Below are 11,108 nucleotides of genomic sequence, written 5' to 3' on the forward strand. Positions count from 1 at the left end.
GGGGAGTGCTGATTTCCGTAGCAAACTGGATTATAGTTAATCTAGCCCATGGAACATACAGTTATTTGGGGCAGAGATAACTGAAGGTGCAATGGAACCAGGGGTGTACGAAGGCATCGGTTTCCATTGTGCCCTGCATTTGCCACCTGCAGTACTCTTTCCGTTCTGCTGCAGTTCATCTCCAAAGCCAACATTGTTAGTCATGCCATCCACTGTGGCAAAATTGCATAACTAATGTAAATTACATAATTAATTACGTAAGTTACACAAACTGCATTCTAAACAAAATTTAAAAATTCCTTCCAGTAGCACCTTAGAGACCAACTAAGTTTGTTATTGGTATGAGCTTTCGTGTGCACACGAAAGATCTGAAGAAGTGTGCGTGCACATGAAAGATCTGAAGCTGTGTGCATGCACACGAAAGATCTGAAGAAGTGTGCATGCACATGAAAGCTCATACCAAGAACAAACTTACGGTAGTTGGTCTCTAAGGTGCTACTGGAAGGAATTTTTTATTTATTTCTTATTTTGTTTTGACTATGGCAGACCAACACAGCTACCTACCTGTAACACAAACTACACTGGCATGATATTATTTCACCCCAGGCAAATTAGGGGGGCTGGAGGGACGGGATTGATTTTTATTCTGGACATTGGATACATAAGCAAACATTGGCAATTTCTGTTCCCATTTCCCTCAGAATTCTCTGACACCCCTAAATGGAACCAAGAGTTCTTAACAGTCCATACATGCCAATAAGGAGCAGGCAAATCGGGCCTCCAAGGGAAGGGAATTCCATAACCTGGACATCACTCCAGAAGACAGCTTCTCCTGCGTGCCAGAATATGTGGGTGTTTGCAAAAATGCTGCTTTGTCTCTAAAAGCACATGTATGAGAGAGAAATAAAGTGTGCATATCTGCAAATGGGATGCATTACAGCAAGGGATGATGCTTAATTAGGTGCATGCACAGCTATCCAGACTTTTGAACACTAGTTCCATAATTAAATAGTCTCAGGGCATAAGAACTGCCCAACTAGTTCTAACTACAGGTCTACCTGCTCCACCAACCTGCTTCTAAAAGCATTCAGCCAGAGGTCCCTGGGGAACTGACAAACTCATTTGCCCCCAATGCCTGATATTCAGAGATATATTGCCTGTTAACCTAGAGGTTCTACTGCAGGTGTTGACAAGATTTACTTAATCCTCTTTAAAGCCATCTAATTTACAGGCTATTGCCCACACCTTGTTCCACTGAATTAATTGCACACTGTATCCAGAAGCTCTTCCTTTTGCTGTACTCTACCCTGAAGCTCATTGGGTGACCTTAGGCCAGTCACTGTCTCTCAGCCTCGCCTACTTCACCAGGTAGAGCGCAAGCAGCAGCATGTGGGCCACCTTGAAGTCCCTGGAGGAACGGAGAAATACAAATGTCACTACAGCACCATCTGCAGCAATAAGCTCCAATGGAGATGTTATGAGAAATGCATACTTTGAAATAAATAAATAAAAACCTCTGTCATGTTTCCCCTTGCTTCTTGTCTTTCCTTCAGGTGCTTGAGGCTTTCCTCATAGCCAAGCTCATCCAAACCCCTCGTTGCATACAGGCTCACCTAGGCAGGCAAACGCATCTCCCTAAGTGTTGAATTCATGCCATTTCAATCACTCTTGCTTCAGTTATTTTTTTTAAAAAACAAGAAATGAGACATCCCTTTCAGAGGAAGAGCATAACATGCCATGCTTTTGTAATCCCAGTCAACATGCCAACATAAAGAACAGCAGAAAGGGGTGTGGGAGTTTTGGCAGGCAGGTCACATGGAATAAAAGGCATTTTGCAGTCCTGGCTAAGCAAGGACCTGCACAGAGAAGAGAGTTGAAGGGGAGGTCTCTGAACCAAGGCGCAGGAAGCAAAGCCAGAACTCCTCGGTAGACACCCATGCCCCCCCCCGCTCATGTCCCTGGAGTGTTTCCCACAGCACCTCCCTTCTGACATTCCAGACCTTCCCTTTAAACGTGCCTGCACAGCCTCCCCAATAAAAAGCTCCATCAGCCATTTGCAGAGCTGAAACAGGTGTCAGAGGAAGAGGCCAGAGAGATGAGGGCCTGACTGCCACGCAAAGGAGCAGTGATGGGCCTCTCCATTAATATGGACCACTCATCTACAGGAAAACAATCACCTGAGCCAGAATGACGGTCAGGTCAAAATGTTCCTGTCAGGAAACAGCAGCAACAAAAAGGCTCAGTACGCAACCCCCGAGGCAAGCTCACACGGCCTCATGCTTCTCCTCCACTCACATGTTCGCAGGCACTGCCACGTGGATATGCACCCACTCACAGCAATCCAACTCCTTCACATCCCTGCAAATAACTATCCAAAACCACACACACATTTCCGCTAGGTTCTTTCTCAGATGCACATGCAAAGACACCTGAATCTCCCCCAGCTGCTACCTTGGAGGCTACCAGGTTCGCTCCCTTCAAGAAAGATGCCTGGATGCCAACCTTTCCCCAGCCTGCCCCCCCCCCACGATGATTTGGTCTATGGCTGGCTGTAGTCAGGTCGGGGGAAGCTGCTGTTTGTTAAAATTCTCCAATCTTAAATGCAATATGTGGAAGTAAATCCCTCTTCTTTGGTCTGAGAGCCACATCCCCTTGTGTGTAACCTTAAGGGGCTGCATGCCAGAGGAAAATGTGTGCCTCTTCCTTTGCACAATGTACCCATTCCAGTCACACAAAAGTCAGAGGCCTCGAAGCATCCAATCTGCCGGTCCTCCATTGAGGCAGGCAAATGGCGTGATCAGCAGCTCAAGGATACAGTCCAGCCAAGCAAAAATCACTTGGAGAGTGCAGAGCACAGCTGGGCAGAGGCTGGCCTTGGGAGGAGACGCAAGGTTCTACATGCCTGGTATGGACAATTCTGTCCTGAGCAAGGTGGACCAATGCCATGAGCCCATGACTCTGCACAAGGCAGCTTCTTATGACAGACGAACACCCGTCTAGATGCACACTCCAAATCTCGCAGAGACCACCTCACAGCTGGCTGCATGCTTATTTCTTGTTTCAGTGCAGAAGGTGGAACTTGAGCATTCTTACCTCACATTTAAAGACCACATAGTGCCCTGGGAAAATGATTAGGGATTTGAACCTGGGTCACTGTGAAGAACTCCTCCACTTGTGAGTCCCAGCACAGCTATCCAGAGGCCCACTGCCTTCAGTACAGGTAGTCCCTTGCTCAATAGGACTGCAACTGTGTACACATGCAATGTGCCAAACCCAGAAGTGACCCAGGAACGTCAAACACATCACTGAAACACCACCCAAAGGGTGGGGCATGGGCGGAGCCAAACAGAGTGTTTGCAGGCTTTTTTCACTGGGTTTCAATTATACATGATTTCACCGACGTGTACGGTGCCTCAGAATGTAACACCCGTGTAAACGGGGGGGGGGGGGTCTGCCTGTACTGGACATAGTACACAGCCATTGTGTCAAGCACATTCCATGGATTTGTCTAATCCCCCTTTAAAGCTACTAAACTTGGTGCCCATCATCTCCCCCTGCTTTAAAAGGGGATTTGAAAATATATCTATCCATATTCTGCAAATAAAAATAAATATCGTGATACTCTACTCCACTATTCTACACTGAAATGTTTAAATGTTTCTCTGTCCTTGAATCTTCCTGCCACATTTGCCATCCTCTCCTGGGTTAGAGTGTTGAATTAGGAGCAGGGAAAACAGCCACGAAGCTCATTGTGTGACTCCGGGCCACTCACTGTGTCTCAACCCAAAACTACCTCACAGGGTTGTTGTGAGGGTGAATTGAGGAAAGGGAAGAGCCATTTAGGCCACCTTGAGCTCCTTGGGAGAAAAAGTGAGGTATTAATCTAAGAAAGAAAGAAAGAAAGAATCATCCTCCTCTGTCCTGACACTCCCACTATTCAGCTTCCTTGGATAGCCTTGGGTTTTAGTTTTATGAGACATGAAGAAAAACTTCTCTCTGCCCACTTCCTGTTTCCTTCCTTTTACCGGCAGCTAAAACTTAGGATGCACTACAGTATTGTTGTTGTTGTTGTTGTTGTTGTTCAATTTCTTACACATCCTTCACCAAAAGGTCCCAGGAAGGGTTACAGCAATTTAAAATACAATGTTAGAATCAGCTTAAAAGAAATAAAACCAAAAGAATTTAGTGAGTGGGGAGTATATGCTTCAGGTTCTGTGTGATGATTCCCCAAAAGGACCCACCATCTGAGTGCCTATTGCTGTGAAAAAATATTTCTGCTTATGTATCAGAGTTAAAGGGCATAGGCACAAAACTCCTCCCCCCCAAAAAAAATCACTGGAATAATTATACCAACCCAGACAGATCTCAGAGTAAAATTATAATTTTTTTCACACCATTAGGCCTTGCCTAGCAGATTTTTGTTTAACAATTAGCCAGCGCTGGAGGCAGGTCAGACTGGGAATGTGATGCAACAGCTTTAACTCTTTACTCCGCCCTGGTGCCAGTTAGATTCAGCTCCTTTTCTATTCACAGTGTAAGGAAAACTCCTGCCAGCCCTGACTGCAGCTTCCCTCCACTGCAAATAAATACTGAGGAGGCCTTGGTTCCCACTGGGACCACAGCAGGGGCTTAGACTCCCCACACCCTGGTCCCAATCCAACTTGTGGGGGTCCCTCCACACCAACTACTTGTTAAACAAAAATCAGCTGCGCAAGCTCAAGCAATGTGCCAAGACTGTCAGTGGCTACCAGATATCATGGCTGTGTGCTACTTACACCACTGGGTGTAGGATGCCTCTGAATGTCAGGTGCTTATAGGAAGCCTGCAAGCAGGAAAGAAGCACACCAGAACCCTCCATATCTGTTATTCCCTGACTCCTCAAAGAGCAGGCTGTTGGGCAAGATGTGCCTTTGGCCTGATGCAGCAGGTCTGTTCTTAAGTTCTTATGACAAATGTCACATCTACTCTGGCCCTCAAATGGTGACCAACACTCTCTCTTCATTCCCATGCTGGCCCTCCCTATTTAAGGCTCTGCAAATACCCCTCTGCACACGCAGATTCACACATCCATACCCCATATTATGAAATACAGTGTTATGAGTTTGTGGGTGCCAGACTGATCCTGAGCCCCTGGACCCAGCAAGGGTTAAAATATCAGCAAGGGTTAAAATATCAGCCAGGCTAGTTTTCTGTGTTTTTGCCTGGGTGATGGGCCATTGTTGTTGTTGTTTAGTCGTAGGGTGACCCCATGGACCAGAGCACGCCAGGCACTCCTGTCTTTCACTGCCTCCTGCAGTTTGGTGCACCATTACAGGAGAACAATTTCCTGGGTGATGGGCCATTACGGGAGAGCAAAGGAAAGGTAATGGGCCATTAAGAGAGCAAAGGAGAGGGGACCCTGTGCCAGATGACAACTGAGTAGGGCCCCTCCTCCAGCTCTTAGATAGTTAGAAGAACAAAGCCAGAGTTGCAGTTGAGCTTCTCTGACTTTTGATTTATGTTAGAATCCAAGGCTGAGTCTATGGAAGAAATAAGCCCTGTTTGAGGTGTTAAAGCTCTGTACTCTCTCCATATAGGTTTGTAAATATGTGTAACAGAACCATATATCATAAAGACACCACAGTCTCTGCTGTGCCTCATTTCCCAAAGGAAACACAAACCCTGGATGTGTGCTGGAACCCCTGGAATCTTCCACCGCCTGCAGCAATATCTTTGTCTCCATATTCAATGTGTACTTGAATGCCCTACATCCAAATAAAGTCCACGTACCCATTAAGAACCTTGCGTGCCCATCCACTACTCCCCGAGCAAAGTCATGCACATAAGCAGCCCTGCTTATGCTAATGTAAATGTCCATACTTTCACACCCACTCATGATAACGCACTTGCAAATATGTCGGCACACACATTTCACAGTCTCATGCAGACACTTTCTCTCTTGGCTGATCATGTAACTTCCTCATAGTTCTGCACACTTAAGAATTCCCATAATTATGTGCAAGTCATGTGCAACCCTGCATGTCCCCACAATACCATTTCATGTGTACTGTTACAGATAGGCACGCACATCAGAGTCACACAAGATCTGAATTAGCATTCTTGTATCCACTTAAAGAAACAGAATCATTTAAGAATAGATACAAGTTCCTTCTGACCTAAATGCTGAAATACCAAGCTTGAGTTTTTTTAATAAGGCAGAGTGAAAAATCTGAATGACTAAGATCCTAATTATTCTACATATGCCTTCATTCAAAATGCCCTTTTAAAATCACATCTTCCCTACACATAAACCCTTGATTTATTTTTTATATTTATATTCCAAGTTTCTTACATTATATTCACCCCCCACACCATGCCTTTTCACTTTACAACAACCCTGTGAGGTAGCCGCAGCTGAATGAGACTGACTGAGCTTCATAACAGACTGGGGATTTGAACCCAGGTTTTTTGAATCCTAGTCCGACACTCCAACACCACACTGGCTCTACGTAGGAACACAAGAATCTGCCTTACACCACATCACATCACTGATCCAATGGGCAGCAGCTCTCTGGGTTTTCAGACAGAGATATTTCCCAGTCCTCCCTGGAGATGTCAGGAATTAAACTTGGGACTTTTTGCTGTTTGCACTACCTCTAAACCTCTTCCCTACTTCTAAAAACTGTGCCCACAAGTACTCAGATGGATAGTTATAAAACACTCAAGCCAGCATGTAATGCACACTCATCTGACTGTGCATGGAATAAGTTGATTTCACATTTTCACTACGACACACATTTTGCCTATGCATGCAAGAGGTGTGTGCTCGTGCTCTCTGACACCTTGTCTAGAGCCCCAGACTTGTGCATGCACATACATATACCAAAAGCCTATCTGAAATGTACACACAGACTGGCTCACAAAGCCAGGCAACTGCCAACAGGCTCCATCCGTGTGGCCTCTGTGCCCCCCACACCCACACTTTTTCTTTTCCCTAAGCCCTCTGCTTTATTATTCTTGCAACATCATCTGCTCCTTGTTTGCAAGAGCCAAGCTGAAGTTCTTGGTGGTTTCTCCCTGTTTGAAGGAGCTGTGGGAGAGAAGGAAGGTCATCATCCCCTTCTGGACAGTGAAATTCAGTCTGACAGGTCCAGTTGCCTTCATTAAATAGATTTCAAAGTGAGGAGGAATTGGTTGACAGTATCTGTGTCCTGCCCATCTGGTCTCGTTGTTTGGACCAGATTCCTGCTGCCTGTCCTACAATATATGGGTTTGTTTTTGAGGGGGGGAGCTCTGTGCTGCAGCAGTGTGTCACTCCTACAGCATTTCCCACCCCCAGATCCATTAATTCTCCAGAGCAAACATTTCCCCTCCAACCCCATTCAGCAGAGGAGAAAAGTCCTGTTGCCTGGAGGTGCCTTTGGCTTTTACTCTAAAGGGGAAAACCATGAGGTTTGGCAAAATGTGTCCCCTGAGAAGATGAAGTGAGTTGCTTGAGGCTTTTAAGGGAGTCATTGCCAGAGAAGAATCATAAAATTGTAGAGTTGGAAGGGACCCTGTGGGTCATCTAGTCCAACCCACTGCAATGCAGGAATATTTTGCCCAACGTAGTGCTTGAACCCCAAACCCTCAGTTTAAGAGCCTCCTGCTCTACCGACTGAGCTATGCCCCTCTGCTCTCCCTTCCTACACTGTTGACCTTTGGATTACTGTACCGTAAGCTCTTTGGGGCAGGGAGCTTGGCTTGCTATTAATTTTTGTTTATTACATGTATGTCCTGCCTTTCCTCTAAGCCGCTCAGAGTGGCTTACGGACATGGTTCTCCCCATACAGTTTGTCTTCACAAAAAAAACCTTTCCTGAGCAGGTAGATTAACTCTTAGAAGCAGCGACTGGCCCAAGGACATCGAGTGAGTGGAGACTGGAACCTGCGCCTCACCAGTTCTGGTCTCGCCCTGCAACCACTATAGTACCTCACAGGGTTACTTAACCGACTTGATAAGGAGAAAAAGGAGGGCAGTGTATGCCGCCTTGAGCTCCTCGAAGGAAAGGCGGGCAATAAACGTAGAAAGTAGAGTCGGCAGAAAATGAATTATGTCTTGGTTTAGAGACTCCTTCCCTTTCATGCCTATGTTTTTTTTAAACTAGCTTTATCCAAGAAGATAACCGTCCTACCTGGCTCCGCAGGAGACCCCGGACCTCTGGGAAGTTAACGTGGTTGCGGTTGCGTTGGGAGCGCGCCTCAGCCTGGAAGCAGACGGATCGGAGCGGCAGAGAGAGGGAGGCAGAGCCAAGCGATCGGCGGCGCTTGCCAAAAAGCGCGTTCCCCGAGCACAAACTTGGCTCCAGAAGCGGTCTCTCCAGCTAGATGCTGCAGCTGCTTCCCATGCCAAAGCAGGAAGGGGTGAGAGAGAAAGACACGCGGAGAGCGCGAGAGAGCAGCCCGATCCGTGCTCCTCCGGACTCTCGGCAGCGCGGCGAAACCAACAGGCACCGCAAAGAGCAGCAGAATAGCGAGGCTCCTCATCCGAGCAGCATGGAAGGGCGCACCTGGAGCCCGGCTCCTCTCGGCCAATCAGGTCTCAGCCTGCACAGCATCCAGGGTTGCAGCCAATGACTGCGCCAAGACGCGCGAGCGCAGCGCCCCTGGCGGCGGGCGGCGGGCACGCAGGAGGGAGCGCGCAACGCAGCACGCTGCTCCGCAGTCTCTCTTCGCAGGAGCGCACGTTGCAGTTGCCGCCGCCCCGGAGGGAGGCAAGCAAGCGCAGCAGGGCCAGGTTAAGGCTGCGACGCGCAGAGCGGCGCCGGATCCGAGGCAGGGCGCTCGGCGACACGCAAGGGAGTCCGGAAGGGGCGCCCGCCGGGAAGGGGGCAGGGCTCGGCGCTTGCTTGCAAGATGTGCAAGGGTCAGGCGAGCCAAAGGCGCCGAGGGACTCTTCTCTAAGGGGGTGCATAACAATCAGCTCTTCCCCCAATAAAATATTTGGGGGGGAGGCCCTGGTCCCCAAAGTTGCTGGGCATTGTCATTACAACAGGGTGCGTTCGCCGCGTCTTGTGATCGATTATGCGAGGCGTGTCTTACCTGCCCGGCTGCCCCCCTATATTTTATTCAAGTTGGCACACCTGAAGGGGTCGGTGGTTGGGTGGGTGTGTTTATCACGACCAACTAGGAAGGAATGGGCAGGCTTTCGAGATAATCAGAGCTCTTCATCACAAACTGGAGATTAAGAGAGTAATAATGATAGTAGTACATAGTGCTTCTTAAGTTTCAGGTATGGGCAGCAGGAAAAAAAACAAAGTGGGCAATGAGAAGTTTTCACATAATACTTGAACCAGCAGATTTTGATCCCAGGCATGGTTACTCAAAAGTATGCCCCATACATTTCAATAGGGCATACGTTGAAATTGAAGTGCTTCTCCTTTATCTAACACTCAGAGCTGCAAGTGAATAATTCAAAAGTCCCTTTTCACATGGGATGAAGAGGCTGAAATTATGGTGTTGAAATTATTTTGTAACTGTCATGGAATCTGTACTGGATGGGTATGCTGGATTTAAAAATGGCTTTCTCGTGTGAGATTTTATTTGCATTTTGTATAAATAATTCTGCAGCGCATCGTGCAGAGCAGCCTTCTCCAATTGCTGCTCTCCAGATGTTATTGGACTACAACTCCCATCAGCTTCACCCTCAACATCTGGAGTACACCAGACTGGTGAAGGCTGGTCTAGAGCAGACATTATGGTCTACATCCAATGCAGAACTGAACCCAACTGAAATCAATCGATATAAATGCACCTATAACTTGTGTGTTCACTTTTAGCCTCAACAAGTGGGATCTGCAACAAAATGTTGCCATTTGAATGGATGCTGCTCAGGGAGTCAGCCAGCCAGGCATTGTTCCTAGGTGCTGCATTTCGACTTTTTCTGTTTTTCCTCAGTCTGTTAGATATGGAACTGCTACAAGATTTGCCTGGACAGATGAACATGGCTACCTTGTTACATTTATTGAAAAAAAAGTGAGGGACAGGTGGTTCAAGGAATAGTTTGCAGCTTTCTTGGCAACTGGTTTTGTCTTCATGTGGAGGCTTAGGAACATGAGAAGAGGCCTCCTGGATCAGACCAAAGGCCCTTTTAACCCTCTTGTTCTCACACTGGCCAGTCAGGTGCCTATGGGAAGCCCACAAGGAGGACATGAGGGCAACCTCAGCAACAAAGACCTAATGCCTTGGATACTGGAGATAATATGCAGCCATCATGACTGGTTTCCATTCATTGGTCTAAACCACTTTTAAAGTCATTCAAGCTGATGGCCACAACTACCTCCAGATTCAGACTGCCATGTTATACCCACTTATCTGGCAGCAATGGCATGGTGTGGGGGAGCTGGGGGGCCCTGTGGTTCTGGGCGCAATTTTGGGAGGGGGTGCGACCCGGCGCCCCACAACAGGCTCTTTCATTGGAGCCTGGCTCCAGCACATGAGGGAGCTGACCAAGGTCTGACCCGGAGTGGACTGAAGGAGAGTCAGCATTGCTGCCCCTCTCTTCTACTGGGTTGCAGCGCACAAGTGCGTGCCTCACTCAGACAGCGGTACCTTGCAGTCCGCCACTGTCTGAGAGCATGCCCCATTGAACTAAATGAGATTTACTTCTCAGCAGGACTGTGTACAAACAGCACTTTATAGTGGATTCTGTGCATCCCATGGGTACATGTTCTTCAAGACATCTACATGACATTCTCACCCAAGTGGCAGCCCACACTTTAGCCTCATTCAATTCTGATTTTCCTGATCTGCCGATAATCTGGTAAGGGGGGTGGACTCAACATAAAATTGCATGTCACCCAACTCTGGGTATACTGGAGCACTGGGGGCAGGGCATCCTGACGCTTGCGATGTGACGTCACGCCGCACATCAGGATGGACTGCGCATGTGCAGTCCTCTGTGCTGGCGCTGCTGCTCCCGCGGCGACCTTGCAAGCCGCTGAGCAATCAGCGGCTCATGGGGCTGCCCCGTCCGTGCTGTTTTCGCACTCGGCGGTTCGCAAGGTTGCATTCCACACATGCGCACTCCGTCCAGGCCAGCGCTGCTGCTCCCGCAACCTCACGAGCCACCGCCACACTGACGGGGTGCCG

General features: G+C 48.0%; 1 protein-coding gene across 1 annotated transcript in view; it reads right to left on the bottom strand.

Moving 5' to 3' along the window:
* The window catches only part of PHYHIP (phytanoyl-CoA 2-hydroxylase interacting protein), a 36,633-nt gene extending 28,362 nt beyond the window's left edge, over positions 1-8,271 (bottom strand). Inside the window, 1 exon segment of the mRNA XM_033171903.1 lies at positions 8,153-8,271. The gene's annotated coding sequence lies outside the window, so the exon portion shown is untranslated.
* Between the last annotated feature and the right edge of the window lie 2,837 nt (positions 8,272-11,108).

The sequence above is a fragment of the Lacerta agilis genome, chromosome 15 (assembly GCF_009819535.1).
Source record: "Lacerta agilis isolate rLacAgi1 chromosome 15, rLacAgi1.pri, whole genome shotgun sequence".
Taxonomy (NCBI): domain Eukaryota; kingdom Metazoa; phylum Chordata; class Lepidosauria; order Squamata; family Lacertidae; genus Lacerta; species Lacerta agilis.